The 16892-nt window shown below is 47.3% G+C and overlaps 1 protein-coding gene across 2 annotated transcripts in view; it reads left to right on the forward strand.

Annotated features, from left to right (window-relative positions):
- Positions 1-16892, forward strand: part of LOC128704669 (solute carrier family 45 member 3-like) — a 78523-nt gene that overhangs the window by 38448 nt on the left and 23183 nt on the right. The window contains exon 1 of one of the 2 annotated variants that reach the window (XM_053799805.2): positions 6038-6280. The exons of the other annotated variant lie outside the window; for it this stretch is intronic. The gene's annotated coding sequence lies outside the window, so the exon portion shown is untranslated. Of the gene's footprint in view, positions 1-6037; positions 6281-16892 lie in introns of those variants that run through there. 2 annotated transcript variants of the gene reach the window in all.

Raw genomic sequence — 16892 nt, forward strand, 5'->3', positions numbered from 1 at the left:
CCCGGGCCCTCCGTGTGTGAAGCGGGAGCTTTAGCCACCAGGCCACCGGGCCTGGTCATAGTTATGACCATTTGTGGATGGGTGATTGTCTTATTTACCTCTGTTGGCTTTAGAGTCCTGTGTTGTAGAGAATACAGTACTTAAGTCTTCCGTTGGTGTATCGAACGATTGTGTACCTGTCTACTGGCCATTCTTTTTGGACACCTTCCTTCCTTCCTCTTGATTCGCCGGTGCTCTCCCGGTCCGGGTCTTTTCCAGGTGGTAACCCGGCCTCGGCTTCCAGTCTTGGGAGTGTCGTGAGACCTAGCTCTCCCATGGGAGGAGGTGCAAGTACCTCCTCATCTTCTGGGACCAACTGTCCCCAGGCCTAGCCGCATTCCCCTCCCTCACGGGGCTCGTAGGGAGATGCTAGACCTCTGGTCTGCCATCTTCCCTGCCCCAGGGGGGCGCGTGGGAATGGCAGTCTTGTGAGCTGCAGGTGGTAGCAAGCTCTGGCTCTGGCACCTTCCCCGCCCTAAGAGGGCTAATGGGAGTGGTGTCCTTTTTGGTTTGGACTCAATACTGTGAAATGGAGAGTTTAAAAATTTTATACTAATGATTCCTTAGCACCGTCCCTGACTATATCTCCAGCTTGTAACTCACGAAGGTGATTTGCAAGCCTTTCCTTGTGATCCCCGACACTATCCCTCTCACTTTACAATCGGGATACTGGTATATCAGAAGTATCCATTCTAGCTTCCATCACCTCTAAATGAGGTGTATATCCCATAAACCTGATCAATTTCTGTTTACAATTCAGTGAAGCCTGGGATGTTGTGTGTGACTTTTAAGTTAATCAGAAAGATGTAGGGGGAAGGATAATGTGCCTAAAGCACCCTCAGATGCCAATATTTTTATTTTCAGTTACTGACCAATTTTCCCAGTATTATATTGGCCAGTGACCATAATAGCCTAAGGAATTTCATAATAAAAATCATGTTGGCAAAAACGAATTCTTTCTTCTGACCATCTTATGGTTTTACCTCCTGCTGGAAACACTGTACCATTACAGTTATGAGATCTTAGCAGCAGGTGCCCAGGGCTCGCTTTACATACCCATGATAGGGTACGTGTTGTGTGGTTTAATGTTACATAAGAGGATAACCTTAGTAAAATAACTAATTGTAAACAGACCTGTTAATATTCTCAGTTACATTCGTCTTAATACGTGCTGTGGGACGATCCATTAAGTTTATTCAGGTATACACAGTTACACAGATTATCATACATAGATTATCATACATAGAATTATCATACATAGCAGCATGTGTGTAGAGAACCTGGGATGACCCAAAAATGTCAGACACAGTGATTTAATTCCATTGGTGTCCTTTATTGAGTTTACAGACGATATTTACCTAAATTACAAGTGTATGTGACCCATCCTCGTATTATTATTATTATTATCAAGGGGGAATCGCTAAACCCGGAGGATTATACAGCGCCTGGGGGGGGATGTGGAAGGCATTCAGGCTTAATTTGGGAAACTGGAGCACAGATCCAATTCCCTAAATCAAGAGCCCCTCACCAACATCAAGGAACCTTCCTTGAGGGGACCCATCCTCGTAGACATTGCTGACCATTCTACCCGAGTACTCGTAACTCCATCCTCTCAACTCCATGACTAGTCATGTTGCAAACCTTTGCATATTTTCGAGTGTACATTCTTGGCCAGGCACGGGCTCCATGGTAGGCCTACCATAAGTCATGCAAGGAGTTTTAGAATTTCATTTATTGAATTGCCTGGAGGCACTTCAATAAAGGAGGCACTGTATGTTGCACATGTATACCTTGTACATGTACTGGTATACCTTGTACATGTACTGGTATACCTTGTACATGTACTTGTATACCTTGTACATGTACTTGTATACCTTGTACATGTACTTGTATACCTTGTACATGTACTTGTATACCTTGTACATGTACCGGTATACCTTGTACATGTACTGGTATACCTTGTACATGTACTTGTGTACCTTTTACATGTACTGGTATACCTTGTACATGTACTGGTATACCTTGTACATGTACTGGTATACCTTGTACATGTACTTGTATACATTGTACATGTACTTGTATACCTTGTACATGTACTGGTATACCTTGTACATGTACTGGTATACCTTGTACATGTACTTGTATACCTTGTACATGTACTTGTATACCTTGTACATGTACTTGTATACCTTGTACATGTACTTGTATACCTTGTACATGTACTGGTAGTAAATAAAGATATTATTATTATTATTATTATTATTATTATTATTATTATTATTATTATTATTATTATTATTATTATTGTCATAATGTTTATGCTTATCTCTGGCGATATGTTGGGTGTGATGTTTACCCCAAGATCTTTCTCCTTGTGCAGTGTTGTGTCTCACTTCTTCAGCATCTTCCATCTCTCCATCTCCAGTATTTATGACCCTGAACTGTGTCAGAGTGAAAGAATTTCTGCAGTGTAGCTGTCGCCCAGGAAAGTTGTGTGAGAGGTCATGTCTGGTAGCAGTGCCAAGCTGAGCTGAGCTGGGCACTCCTCTGGGTATTCTGGTCTCCACTGTTTACCCTCCATACCTCTTCTCTCTCCTCCATACCCCCTTCTCTCTCGTCCATACTCCCTTCTCTCTTCTCCATACTCCCTTCTCTCTCCTCCAAAACTCTTCTCTCTCTTCCATACCCCCTTCTCTCTTCTCCATACTCCCTTCTCTCTCCTCCATACTCCCTTCTCTCTTCTCCATACCCCCTTCTCTCTCCTTCATACCCCCTTCTCTCTCCTCCATACCCCCTTCTCTCTCCTCCATACCCCCTTCTCTCTCCTCCATACCCCCTTCTCTCTCCTCCATACCCCCTTCTCTCTCCTCCATACCCCCTTCTCTCTCCTATATACCCCCTTCTCTCTCCTCCATACCCCCTTCTCTCCTCCATACCCCCTTCTCTCTCCTCCATACCCCCTTCTCTCTCCTCCATACCCCCTTCTCTCTCCTCCATACCCCCTTCTCTCTCCTCCATACCCCCTTCTCTCTCCTCCATACCCCCTTCTCTCTCCTCCATACCCCCTTCTCTCTCCTCCATACCCCCTTCTCTCTCCTCCATACCCCCTTCTCTCTCCTCCATACCCCTTCTCTCTCCCTCATACCCCTTCTCTCTCCTCCATACTCCCTTCTCTCTTCTCCATACTCCCTTCTCTCTCCTCCATACTCCCTTCTCTCTTCTCCATACTCCCTTCTCTCTTCTCCATACTCCCTTCTCTCTCCTCCATACTCCCTTCTCTCTTCTCCATACTCCCTTCTCTCTCCTCCATACTCCCTTCTCTCTTCTCCATACTCCCTTCTCTCTCCTCCATACTCCCTTCTCTCTCCTCCATACTCCCTTCTCTCTTCTCCATACTCCCTTCTCTCTCCTCCATACTCCCTTCTCTCTACTCCATACTCCCTTCTCTCTCCTCCATACTCCCTCTCTCTCCTCCATACTCCCTTCTCTCTTCTCCATACTCCCTTCTCTCTCCTCCATACCTCTTCTCTCTTCTCCATACTCCCTTCTCTCTTCTCCATACTCCCTTCTCTCTTCTCCATACTCCCTTCTCTCTTCTCCATACTCCCTTCTCTCTTCTCCATACTCCCTTCTCTCTCCTCCATACCTCTTCTCTCTTCTCCATACTCCCTTCTCTCTTCTCCATACGCCCTTCTCTCTCCTCCATACCTCTTCTCTCTTCTCCATACTCCCTTCTCTCTTCTCCATACCCCTTCTCTCTTCTCCATACTCCCTTCTCTCTCCTCCATACCCCCTTCTCTCCTCCATACTCCCTCTCTTCTCCATACTCCCATACTCCCTTCTCTCTTCTCCATACTCCCTTCTCTCTTCTCCATACTCCCTTCTCTCTCCTCCATACCCCCTTCTCTCTTCTCCATACTCCCTTCTCTCTTCTCCATACCCCCTTCTCTCTTCTCCATACTCCCTTCTCTCTTCTCCATACCCCCTTCTCTCTCCTCCATACCCCCTTCTCTCTCCTCCATACCCCCTTCTCTCTCCTCCATACCCCCTTCTCTCTCCTCCATACCCTTTTCTCTCTCCTCCATACTCCATTCTCTCTCCTCCATACCCCTTCTCTCTCCTCCATACCCCCTTCTCTCTCCTCCATACCCCCTTCTCTCTCCTCCATACCCTTTTCTCTCTCCTCCATACTCCCTGCTCTCTCCTCCATACCCCTTCTCTCGCCTCCATACCCCCTTCTCTCTCCTCCATACCCCCTTCTCTCTCCTCCATACCCTTTTCTCTCTCCTCCATACTCCATTCTCTCTCCTCCATACCCCTTCTCTCTCCTCCATACCCCCTTCTCTCTCCTCCATACTCCCTTCTCTCTCCTCCATACTCCCTTCTCTCTTCTCCATACTCCCTTCTCTCTCCTCCATACTCCCTTCTCTCTCCTCCATACTCCCTTCTCTCTTCTCCATACTCCCTTCTCTCTCCTCCAAAACTCTTCTCTCTCCTCCATACCCCCTTCTCTCTCCTCCATACCCCCTTCTCTCTCCTCCATACTCCCTTCTCTCTCCTCCATACCCCCTTCTCTCTCCTCCATACCCCTTCTCTCTCCTCCATACCCCCTTCTCTCTCCTCCATACAACCTTCTCCCTCCTCCATACCCCCTTCTCTCTCCTCCATACCCCTTCTCTCTCCTCCATACCCCTTCTCTCTCCTCCATACCCCTTCTCTCTCCTCCATACCCCCTTCTCTCTCCTCCATACCCCTTCTCTCTCCTCCATACCCCTTCTCTCTCCTACATACCCCCTTCTCTCTCCTCCATACCCCCTTCTCTCTCCTCCATACCCCCTTCTCTCTCCTCCATACCCCTTCTCTCTCCTCCATACCCCTTCTCTCTCCTCCATACCCCTTCTCTCTCCTCCATACCCCCTTCTCTCTCCTCCATACCCCCTTCTCTCTCCTCCATACCCCTTCTCTCTCCTCCATACCCCTTCTCTCTCCTCCATACCCCTTCTCTCTCCTCCATACCCCCTTCTCTCTCCTCCATACCCCCTTCTCTCTCCTCCATACCCCTTCTCTCTCCTCCATACCCCCTTCTCCCTCCTCCATACCCCCTTCTCTCTCCTCCATACCCCCTTCTCTCTCCTCCATACCCCCTTCTCTCTCCTCCATACCCCCCTCTCTCTCCTCCATACCCCCTTCTCTCTCCTCCATACCCCCTTCTCTCTCCTCCCCCCTTCTCTCTCCTCCATACCCCCTTCTCTCTCCTCCATACATACCCCCTTCTCTCTCCTCCATACCCCCTTCTCTCTCCTCCATACCCCCTTCTCCCTCCTCCATACCCCCTTCTCCCTCCTCCATACCCCCTTCTCCCTCCTCCATACCCCCTTCTCTCTCCTCCATACCCCTTCTCTCTCCTCCATACCCCCTTCTCTCTCCTCCATACCCCTTCTCTCTCCTCCATACCCCCTTCTCCCTCCTTCATACCCCCTTCTCCCTCCTCCATACCCCCTTCTCTCTCCTCCCCCCTTCTCTCTCCTCCATACCCCCTTCTCCCTCCTTCATACCCCCTTCTCCCTCCTCCATACCCCCTTCTCTCTCCTCCATACCCCTTCTCTCTCCTTCATACCCCCTTCTCTCTCCTCCATACCCCTTCTCTCTCCTTCATACCCCCTTCTCTCTCCTACATACCCCCTTCTCTCTCCTCCATGCCCCCTTCTCTCTCCTCCATGCCCCCTTCTCTCTCCTCCATGCCCCTTCTCCCCCCACCAACTTTGTTCGTCCTGCAGTTAGTTATATTAGTATCAGAGATATGTGTTTGACGTGGGAGCAAGTGAGTTGGAGTTACAGGTGTTCCACAGGTGTTTGTCACCGGTGTATTGCACACCTGGCCTGCCGTCCGAGCCACACTCCTCTCAGATATTTTAGTGTTAAGGGCGAGTGTGTCTATGGTAATGACAATCTCTAGTTTACATGTAGACAGTCACTGCCCCCAAGACCTGGTCCCAGACCAGGTCTTCCTGTCGACGAATCAGGCTGTTGGTTCTGACCACCTGTAGTCCAGTGTAGGCATCACTACCTGTCTTATCAAGACCCGGCTTTGGATCTCGTCAAATTCACTCTCGCAAACAGCTAGGCGGTCCTGTTAATTCCCCTTACACATGAAGGAAGGCTGTTGAGGAGTCTTGGTCCTCTTAAACTTCTTGAGTTGCCTACTGGGATACTGCGTTCCTGCTTCTCATTAAGGACATTGGTAATTATACCCACCATTTGTGTGCTGTTCCAGTCACGGTACTGTTCCAGTCACGGTACTGTTCCAGTCACGGTATTGTTCCAGTCACGGTATTGTTCCAGTCACGGTATTGTTCCAGTCACGGTACTGTTCCAGTCACGGTATTGTTCCAGTCACGGTACTGTTATTCACGGTACTGTTCCAGTTACGGTACTGTTCCAGTCACGGTACTGTTCCAGTCACGGTACTGTTACAGTCACGGTACTGTTACAGTCACGGTATTGTTCCAGTCACGGTACTGTTCCAGTCACGGTACTGTTACAGTCACGGTACTGTTCCAGTCACGGTACTGTTCCAGTCACGGTACTGTTACAGTCACGGTACTGTTACAGTCACGGTACTGTTCCAGTCACGGTACTGTTCCAGTCACGGTACTGTTCCAGTCACGGTACTGTTACAGTCACGGTACTGTTCCAGTCACGGTACTGTTCCAGTCACGGTATTGTTTCAGTCACGGTACTGTTCCAGTCACGGTATTGTTCCAGCCACGGTACTGTTCCAGTCACGGTACTGTTCCAGTCACGGTACTGTTACAGTCACGGTACTGTTCCAGTCACGGTACTGTTCCAGTCACGGTACTGTTCCAGTCACGGTACTGTTACAGTCACGGTATTGTTCCAGCCACGTTATTGTTCCAGTCACGGTACTGTTACAGTCACGGTACTGTTCCAGTCACGGTACTGTTCCAGTCACGGTATTGTTTCAGTCACGGTACTGTTCCAGTCACGGTATTGTTCCAGCCACGGTATTGTTCCAGTCACGGTACTGTTCCAGTCACGGTACTGTTCCTTTGTGTCCTTTTGAGAGTGAATTAGATAACTGCCCAAAGGTTTCGTTTATGCAGGTTCGGTCAGATAAACCATACCCCCGGCCGGGATTGAACCCGTATGGTTTGTTTGCAATCGTGTCATTACGATTTCTTGAGTTTAGTCAGATACAGTGAAAACTATACATATATTCCTGAGGTGATAAATCCAGTCTTGATAAGTAGTGGTCAGCCCCACTGGCTGAAGAACTGACCACTGAATACCTTTAAGGTCGTAAAGGTCGGCCATTTTAACTTCATTTTCTGTCCCAGTAGCGTATCTACACTCGTACTCCTGTTTCTCGGGCCAGTGATTCATCTAACACCTGCAACACCTGGGTATTTTTACTGCCAAACATTTCTGTTACTATGGGCTTTATCCACCTGATTCAGAGGCACTGTTCTCGTGTCTCCAGGGATGACCTTGGTCAACTTTCTCGAGCATGAGTTGGTAAGTCGAGGGTCAAGGTTTTTGCCCGTGGCCAGGAAGGGGTTAATGTATTGTAGCCAGTTATCTAGTGAGTTCTTGGTGTCCACTGCTGGGTTCCATGTCACCCTGGTTACTGTCATCCACTTCTGGGTTCCATGTCCCCCTGGTTACTGTCATCCACTGCTGGGTTCCATGTCCCCCTGGTTACTGTCATCCACTGCTGGGTTCCATGTCACCCTGGTTACTGTCATCCACTGCTGGGTTCCATGTCCCCCTGGTTACTGTCATCCACTGCTGGGTTCCATGTCCCCCTGGTTACTGTCATCCACTGCTGGGTTCCATGTCCCCCTGGTTACTGTCATCCACTGCTGGGTTCCATGTCACCCTGGTTACTGTCATCCACTGCTGGGTTCCATGTCCCCCTGGTTACTGTCATCCACTTCTGGGTTCCATGTCACCCTGATTACTGTCATCCACTGCTGGGTTCCATGTCACCCTGGCTACTGTCATCCACTGCTGGGTTCCATGTCACCCTGGTTACTGTCATCCACTGCTGGGTTCCATGTCACCCTGGCTACTGTCATCCACTGCTGGGTTCCATGTCACCCTGGTTACTGTCATCCACTGCTGGGTTCCATGTCACCCTGGCTACTGTCATCCACTGCTGGGTTCCATGTCACCCTGGCTACTCTCATTCACTGCTGGGTTCCATGTCACCCTGGCTACTGTCATCCACTGCTGGATTCCATGTCACCCTGGCTACTGTCATCCACTGCTGGGTTCCATGTCACCCTGGCTACTGTCATTCACTGCTTGGTTCCATGTCACCCTGGCTACTGTCATCCACTGCTGGGTTCCATGTCACCCTGGTTACTGTCATCCACTGCTGGGTTCCATGTCACCCTGGCTACTCTCATCCACTGCTGGGTTCCATGTCACCCTGGCTACTGTCATCCACTGCTGGGTTCCATGTCACCCTGGCTACTGTCATCCACTGCTTGGTTCCATGTCACCCTGGCTACTGTCATCCACTGCTGGGTTCCATGTCACCCTGGCTACTGTCATCCACTGCTGGGTTCCATGTCACCCTGGCTACTGTCATCCACTGCTGGGTTCCATGTCACCCTGGCTACTGTCATCCACTGCTGGGTTCCATGTCACCCTGCCTACTATCATCCACTGCTGGGTTCCATGTCACCCTGGCTACTGTCATCCACTACTGGGTTCCATGTCAAATAGTTCTTATTATCCACTCCTGGGTTCCATGTCCCCCTAGCTACCATCATTCACTCCTGGGTTCCATGTCCCCCTAGCTACCATCATTCACTCAGGGGTTCCATGTCCCCCTAGCTACCATCATTCACTCAGGGGTTCCATGTCACCCTAACTTCTATCACCTGGTTTATTATCCACTGCTGGGTGCCACACCCTAGATACTATCATCTACTCCTGGGCTCCACATCACCCTAGCTACTATCACCTGGCTACGACTTGCTAGGTATACTGTTTGGTACTGATCTTAGTTATATAATGACCTAGAGCTGGAGCTTTTGGTAGGTTAGGTTAGGTCAGGTTTGTCAGGAAATATGACAAGTGTTTCCTGATGCTGGTCTTAGTTATATGACCCACAGCTGGAGCTTTTGGTAGGTTAGGTTAGGTCAGGTTTGTCAGGAAACATGACAAGTGTTTCCTGATGCTGGTCTTAGTTATATGACCCACAGCTGGAGCTTTCGGTCATCTGTCAGAGTCCTTCCACTGACTCACCCCTCCACCTCTCTAAAAATCCTACTTAAGATTATAACTATTAAACCTGCTACAAGTTAAAGTAATGACTATGTACGACTAGGCTGTTTTTTGTGCAGTGGCCTCGGATGCAGCCCTTTTTTTCCGTTTTAACTGAAGGGCAAATTGTTAGGTATGTTAGTATGGCCTTTAAGCGGTTGTCTGTATTGTTTCCTTTTTCAATTCTCCCCTCCAACCTTTCGTTTTTTTTTTCGTTCTTAAGGCGAAAAGATCTTATCTAAACACCTTCATTTTTTTACAAATCTGGTGTACGGTAACTAGGACCAGATTCTCGGAAACAGTTGACCTGTTAGTTTAAGATCTTTATTATATACCCCATACCCATCCTGTGGGCGCTAGTCAGAAGATTAGAAGTACATAATGGGTCCAGGGACTGGACCCCAACATTACAGAGGTACATAATGGGTCCAGGGACTGGACCCCAACATTACAGAGGTACATAATGGGTCCAGGGACTGGACTCCAACATTACAGAGGTACATAATGGGTCCAGGGACTGGACCCCAAAATTACAGAGGTACATAATGGGTCCAGGGACTGAACCCCAACATTACAGAGGTACATAATGGGTCCAGGGACTGGACTCCAACATTACAGAGGTACATAATGGGTCCAGGGACTGGACCCCAACATTACAGAGGTACATAATGGGTCCAGGGACTGGACCCCAACATTACAGAGGTACATAATGGGTGGACCCCAACCAGTGTACTGTACCTCAACATTAGAGGTACATAATGGGTCCAGGGACTGAACCCCAATACATTACAGAGGTACATAATGGGTCCAGGGACTGGACACCAACATTACAGAGGTACATAATGGGTCCAGGGACTGGACCCCAACATTACAGAGGTACATAATGGGTCCAGGTACTGTACCCCTACATTAGAGGTACATAATGGGTCCAGGGACTGAACCCCAATATTACAGAGGTACATAATGGGTCCAGGTACTGAACCCCAACATTACAGAGGTACATAATGGGTCCAGGGACTGGACCCCAACATTACAGAGGTACATAATGGGTCCAGGTACTGTACCTCAACATTAGAGGTACATAATGGGTCCAGGGACTGAACCCCAATATTACAGAGGTACATAATGGGTCCAGGTACTGAACCCCAACATTACAGAGGTACATAATGGGTCCAGGGACTGGACCCCAACATTACAGAGGTACATAATGGGTCCAGGGACTGGACCCCAACATTACAGAGGTACATAATGGGTCCAGGGACTGGACCCCAACATTACAGAGGTACATAATGGGTCCAGGGACTGGACCCCAACATTACAGAGGTACATAATGGGTCCAGGGACTGGACCCCAACATTACAGAGGTACATAATGGGTCCAGGGACTGGACCCCAACATTACAGAGGTACATAATGGGTCCAGGGACTGGACCCCAACATTACAGAGGTACATAATGGGTCCAGGGACTGGACCCCAACATTACAGAGGTACATAATGGGTCCAGGGACTGGACCCCAACATTACAGAGGTACATAATGGGTCCAGGGACTGGACCCCAACATTACAGAGGTACATAATGGGTCCAGGTACTGTACCTCAACATTAGAGGTACATAATGGGTCCAGGGACTGAACCCCAATATTACAGAGGTACATAATGGGTCCAGGTACTGAACCCCAACATTACAGAGGTACATAATGGGTCCAGGGACTGGACCCCAACATTACAGAGGTACATAATGGGTCCAGGTACTGTACCTCAACATTAGAGGTACATAATGGGTCCAGGGACTGAACCCCAATATTACAGAGGTACATAATGGGTCCAGGTACTGAACCCCAACATTACAGAGGTACATAATGGGTCCAGGGACTGGACCCCAACATTACAGAGGTACATAATGGGTCCAGGTACTGTACCTCAACATTAGAGGTACATAATGGGTCCAGGGACTGAACCCCAATATTACAGAGGTACTCCAGGTACTGACCCCCCAACATGGACCCCAACATTACAGATGGGTCCAGGGTACATAATCCAGGGACTGAACCCCAACATTAGAGGTACATAATGGGTCCAGGGACTGGACCCCAACATAACAGAGGTACATAATGGGTCCAGGTACTGGACCCCAACATAACAGAGGTACATAATGGGTCCAGGGACTGAACCCCAACATTACAGAGGTACATAATGGGTCCAGGGACTGAACCCCAACATTAGAGGTACATAATGGATCCAGGGACTGGACCCCAACATAACAGAGGTACATAATGGGTCCAGGTACTGGACCCCAACATAACAGAGGTACATAATGAGTCCAGGGACTGAACCCCAACATTACAGAGGTACATAATGGGTCCAGGGACTGAACCCCAACATTAGAGGTACATAATGGGTCCAGGGACTGGACCCCAACATAACAGAGGTACATAATGGGTCCAGGTACTGGACCCCAACATAACAGAGGTACATAATGGGTCCAGGGACTGAACCCCAACATTACAGAGGTACATAATGGGTCCAGGGACTGAACCCCAACATTAGAAGTACATATTGGGTCCAGGGACTGGACCCCAACATAACAGAGGTACATAATGGGTCCAGGGACTGGACCCCAACATTACAGAGGTACATAATGGGTCCAGGGACTGGACCCCAACGTAACAGAGGTACATAATGGGTCCAGGGACTGAACCCCAACATTAGAGGTACATAATGGGTCCAGGGACTGGACCCCAACATAACAGAGGTACATAATGGGACCAGGTACTGGACCCCAACATAACAGAGGTACATAATGGGTCCAGGTACTGTACCTCAACATTAGAGGTACATAATGGGTCCAGGGACTGGACCCCAACATTAGAGGTACATAATGGGTCCAGGGACTGGACCCCAACATAACAGAGGTACATAATGGGTCCAGGTACTGGACCCCAACATAACAGAGGTACATAATGGGTCCAGGGACTGAACCCCAACATTACAGAGGTACATAATGGGTCCAGGGACTGAACCCCAACATTAGAGGTACATAATGGGTCCAGGGACTGGACCCCAACATAACAGAGGTACATAATGGGTCCAGGTACTGGACCCCAACATAACAGAGGTACATAATGGGTCCAGGGACTGAACCCCAACATTACAGAGGTACATAATGGGTCCAGGGACTGAACCCCAACATTAGAGGTACATAATGGGTCCAGGGACTGGACCCCAACATAACAGAGGTACATAATGGGTCCAGGTACTGGACCCCAACATAACAGAGGTACATAATGGGTCCAGGTACTGTACCTCAACATTAGAGGTACATAATGGGTCCAGGGACTGGACCCCAACATTAGAGGTACATAATGGGTCCAGGGACTGGACCCCAACATTACAGAGGTTCCCTGTGACCAGAGGTGAACATTCTGATAACTTACCAAGCCTCTCGCTTGGTCTCAACACTCCAGAATAAGATACGATCTAATTCCAGTATTGCAGAGTGAAATTACGTTCTAAATGACTTAACGCTCACGAGACTTTTTCTTCTACAGTGCCTTTCTCACGAGACTTCCTCTTCTACAGTGCCTTTCTCACGAGACTTCCTCTTCTACAGTGCCTTTCTCACGAGACTTCCTCTTCTACAGTGCCTTTCTCACAACCCATTTTCCCCCATAAAACACCCAGCCTACTACATTTCACCCCCTACCCCCTCCCCCCTCTACCCCCCTCCCTCCCCTACCACTTGCAGTGAAATCGCGAAATTGCAACAATTTAAGCCAGAAAAATATAGGCCATTGTTTCTTTCCAGGGTGACCTTTGTGTTACTTAATTCTTGTCACGTTCCGTGGTCAAAGGTCACACCGTGGTCAAAGGTCACACCGTGGTCAAAGGTCACACCGTGGTCAAAGGTCACACCGTGGTCAAAGGTCACACCGTGGTCAAAGGTCACACCGTGGTCAAAGGTCACACCGTGGTCAAAGGTCACACCGTGGTCAAAGGTCACACCGTGGTCAAAGGTCACAGGGTTACTTGCTCCAACCTCGATGTTACTTGACGTTACTTATTGCTGGTTATCCTCTTGTCTGCTCCCAGTTAGGTCTTGAAGCTTGTTGCTGAGCACAGCATCACAGACCAGCTTAGCAGCATCACAGACCAGCTTAGCAGCATCACAGACCAGCTTAGCAGCATCACAGACCAGCTTAGCAGCATCACATACCAGCTTAGCAGCATCACAGACCATCTTAGCAGACCAGCTTAGCAGCATCACAGACCAGCTTAGCAGCATCACAGACCAGCTTAGCAGCATCACAGACCAGCTTAGCAGCATCACAGACCAGCTTAGCAGCATCACAGACCAGCTTAGCAGCATCACAGACCAGCTTAGCAGCATCACAGACCAGCTTAGCAACATCACAGACCAACTTAGCAACATCACAGACCAGCTTAGCAACATTACAGACCAACTTAGCAGCATCACAGACCAGCTTAGCAACATCACAGACCAACTTAGCAACATCACAGACCAACTTAGCAACATCACAGACCAACTTAGCAACATCACAGACCAACTTAGCAACATTACAGACCAACTTAGCAACATCACAGACCAACTTAGCAACATTACAGACCAACTTAGCAACATCACAGACCAACTTAGCAACATTACAGACCAACTTAGCAACATTACAGACCAACTTAGCAACATCACAGACCAACTTAGAAACATTACAGACCAACTTAGCAACATCACAGACCAACTTAGCAACATTACAGACCAACTTAGCAACATTACAGACCAACTTAGCAACATTACAGACCAACTTAGCAACATCACAGACCAACTTAGCAACATTACAGACCAACTTAGCAACATCACAGACCAACTTAGCAACATCACAGACCAACTTAGCAACATTACAGACCAACTTAGCAACATTACAGACCAACTTAGCAACATCACAGACCAACTTAGCAACATTACAGACCAACTTAGCAACATCACAGACCAACTTAGCAACATCACAGACCAACTTAGCAACATCACAGACCAACTTAGCAACATTACAGACCAACTTAGCAACATTACAGACCAACTTAGCAACATTAGAGACCAACTTAGCAACATCACAGACCAACTTAGCAACATTACAGACCAACTTAGCAACATTACAGACCAACTTAGCAACATTACAGACCAACTTAGCAACATCACAGACCAACTTAGCAACATCACAGACCAACTTATCAACATTACAGACCAACTTAGCAACACCTGCTGTCAGTGTTCACCTAGCAGTAAGTAGGTACCTGGGTGTTAATCGACTGGTGTGAGTCGCATCCTGGGACAAAATTGACCTAATTTGACCAAAAATGATCTACATAACCAGGGGCTTCCTATATAGTAGTATGTCGTAGGTGTGAGCTATGGTCTGTATAAGTTGTATCATGTACTCGCAGAAATAAAGATATTATTATTATTATTATTATTATTATTATTATAATTATTATTATTATTATTATTATTATTATTATTATTATTATTATTAATATTATTATTATTATTACAGTATTATAATAATGATAGGTAGAAGGAATGGAACAGTGCAACAATAGTAATTAGTATTATATTTAGGGGAAAGTCCTAAACCTGTAGGGGTCATACAGCCCTGTGGTACCTAGTTCAGCCATCACAACTTTGGGGCCCAGTCCCTGGATCCATTACGTACCTCTGTAATCTGTAAATACCTTTGTAACTTGTCATGATTGTGACTAGACCTACCTGGAGTTCATTACCTTTGTAAATTGTGAGTTCATTACCTTTGTAAATTGTGAGTTCATTACCTTTGTAAATTGTGAGTTCATTACCTCTGTAACTTGCTCAGCTATCAAAACTTTGGAGTCCAGTCCCTGGACCAATTATGTACCTCTGTAATCTTTTGACTACCGCCCACAGGATGGGTCTGGGGTTCATAATAAACATATTAAACTACTAACTAACTAAGCCCTGTGGAACAGGAGGCAGTTATATTTAATCCATTAAAATGGAGTTAAAGTCCAGTTCCTTGGATGAAGAGCCCCTCAGCAGCAGTAGTGATAGACATAGCCACAAGTGGGTGGGGCCCACTAGTGGAAGTAGGTTAGATATATAATGTGGGTCACAGAGTTAGCAGTGTAGTTGTAGAATCTTGTATTCTCAGTACAGGCGGGGGCCCCACTTTACAGCACTTCGCATTTCACTAATGCAGCAGTTTTCAATTATATCCATTCTTCATCTATTCAGACTTCCTACAGTAAGCACAGTGGACCCCCGGTTCACGTCATTAATCCATTCCTGAGAGCTCATCGTAAACCAAAATTATCGGAAAGCGAATCAGTTTTCCCCATAAGAAATAATGGAAATCAAATTAATCTGTGCAAGACACCCAAAAGTATGAAAAAAAAAAATTACCACATGAAATATTAAGTTTAATGCAATAGAATAATTACAATAGCAATAATAAAAATAGAATGAGCACAACAGAATAATTGACACTTACCTTTAATGAAGATCTGGTGATGATTGATGGGATGGGAGGACGGGAGAGTATGGATGGTGTTAGTGTTTAGAAGGGGAATCCCCTTCCATTACGACTTGAGGTAGCAAGTACTTTTCCGAGGCTACTTCCCTTCTTCTTTTAATGCCACTAGGACCAGCTTGAGAGTCACCGGACTTGTGTCGCACAACATATCTGTCCATAGAGGCCTTTACCTCCCGTTCCTTTATGACTTTCCTAAGGTGTTTCACAACATCGTCAGTGTAATAGTCACCAGCACGGCTTGCAGTAGCTGTGTCAGGGTGATTATTATCAAAAGAGGTTTGCACTTCAAGCAACTTTGCACACATTTCCTTAAATTCAATAGTCATTAGCACCCTTGGTCTCAATGGGTTGGCACTAGAGGCTTTCTTGGGGCCCATGGTGACTTATTTTGCAGAAACAAGCACCAGAAACAGTGATAATATGGATAATATGGAATGCACCGAATGTATCCTTAGATGCGCACACACTGGCTGGCTTGTAAACACTGGCACACATGGGGCAGTTCAAGCCACATGTGGACACGTCTTGTACGAATCGTATTGCGTACCGGGTTTTGTTACGGGAACCGGGGCAATTTTTTGGCGATATAACACTTCGGATACCGGATTTGTCGGTTACCGGTGACTTCGCGAACCGGGGGTCCACTGTATATTCACCACTCACTATAAGCTAAGGACAAAAATATTTTAAGGTGAGTAATGTGTGTACTGTATATGCATTTTCAGGCTTAAATCTATTGCTCACTAAATATATAATAGTGTAAACATGTTATCGGGCTTTTATATGCATTTAAAATTGAAAAAAGGCTGTGTTTCACTTTACAGTGATTTTTGTTGTACAGCAGTAACCTGGAACCCAACCTGCTGTATAAGCAGGAACCCAACCTGCTGTATAAGCAGGAACCCAACCTGCTGTATAAGCAGGAACCCAACCTGCTGTATAAGCAGGAACCCAACCTGCTGTATAAGCAGGAACCCAACC

The sequence above is a fragment of the Cherax quadricarinatus genome, chromosome 100 (assembly GCF_038502225.1).
Source record: "Cherax quadricarinatus isolate ZL_2023a chromosome 100, ASM3850222v1, whole genome shotgun sequence".
In the NCBI taxonomy this organism is placed as follows: domain Eukaryota; kingdom Metazoa; phylum Arthropoda; class Malacostraca; order Decapoda; family Parastacidae; genus Cherax; species Cherax quadricarinatus.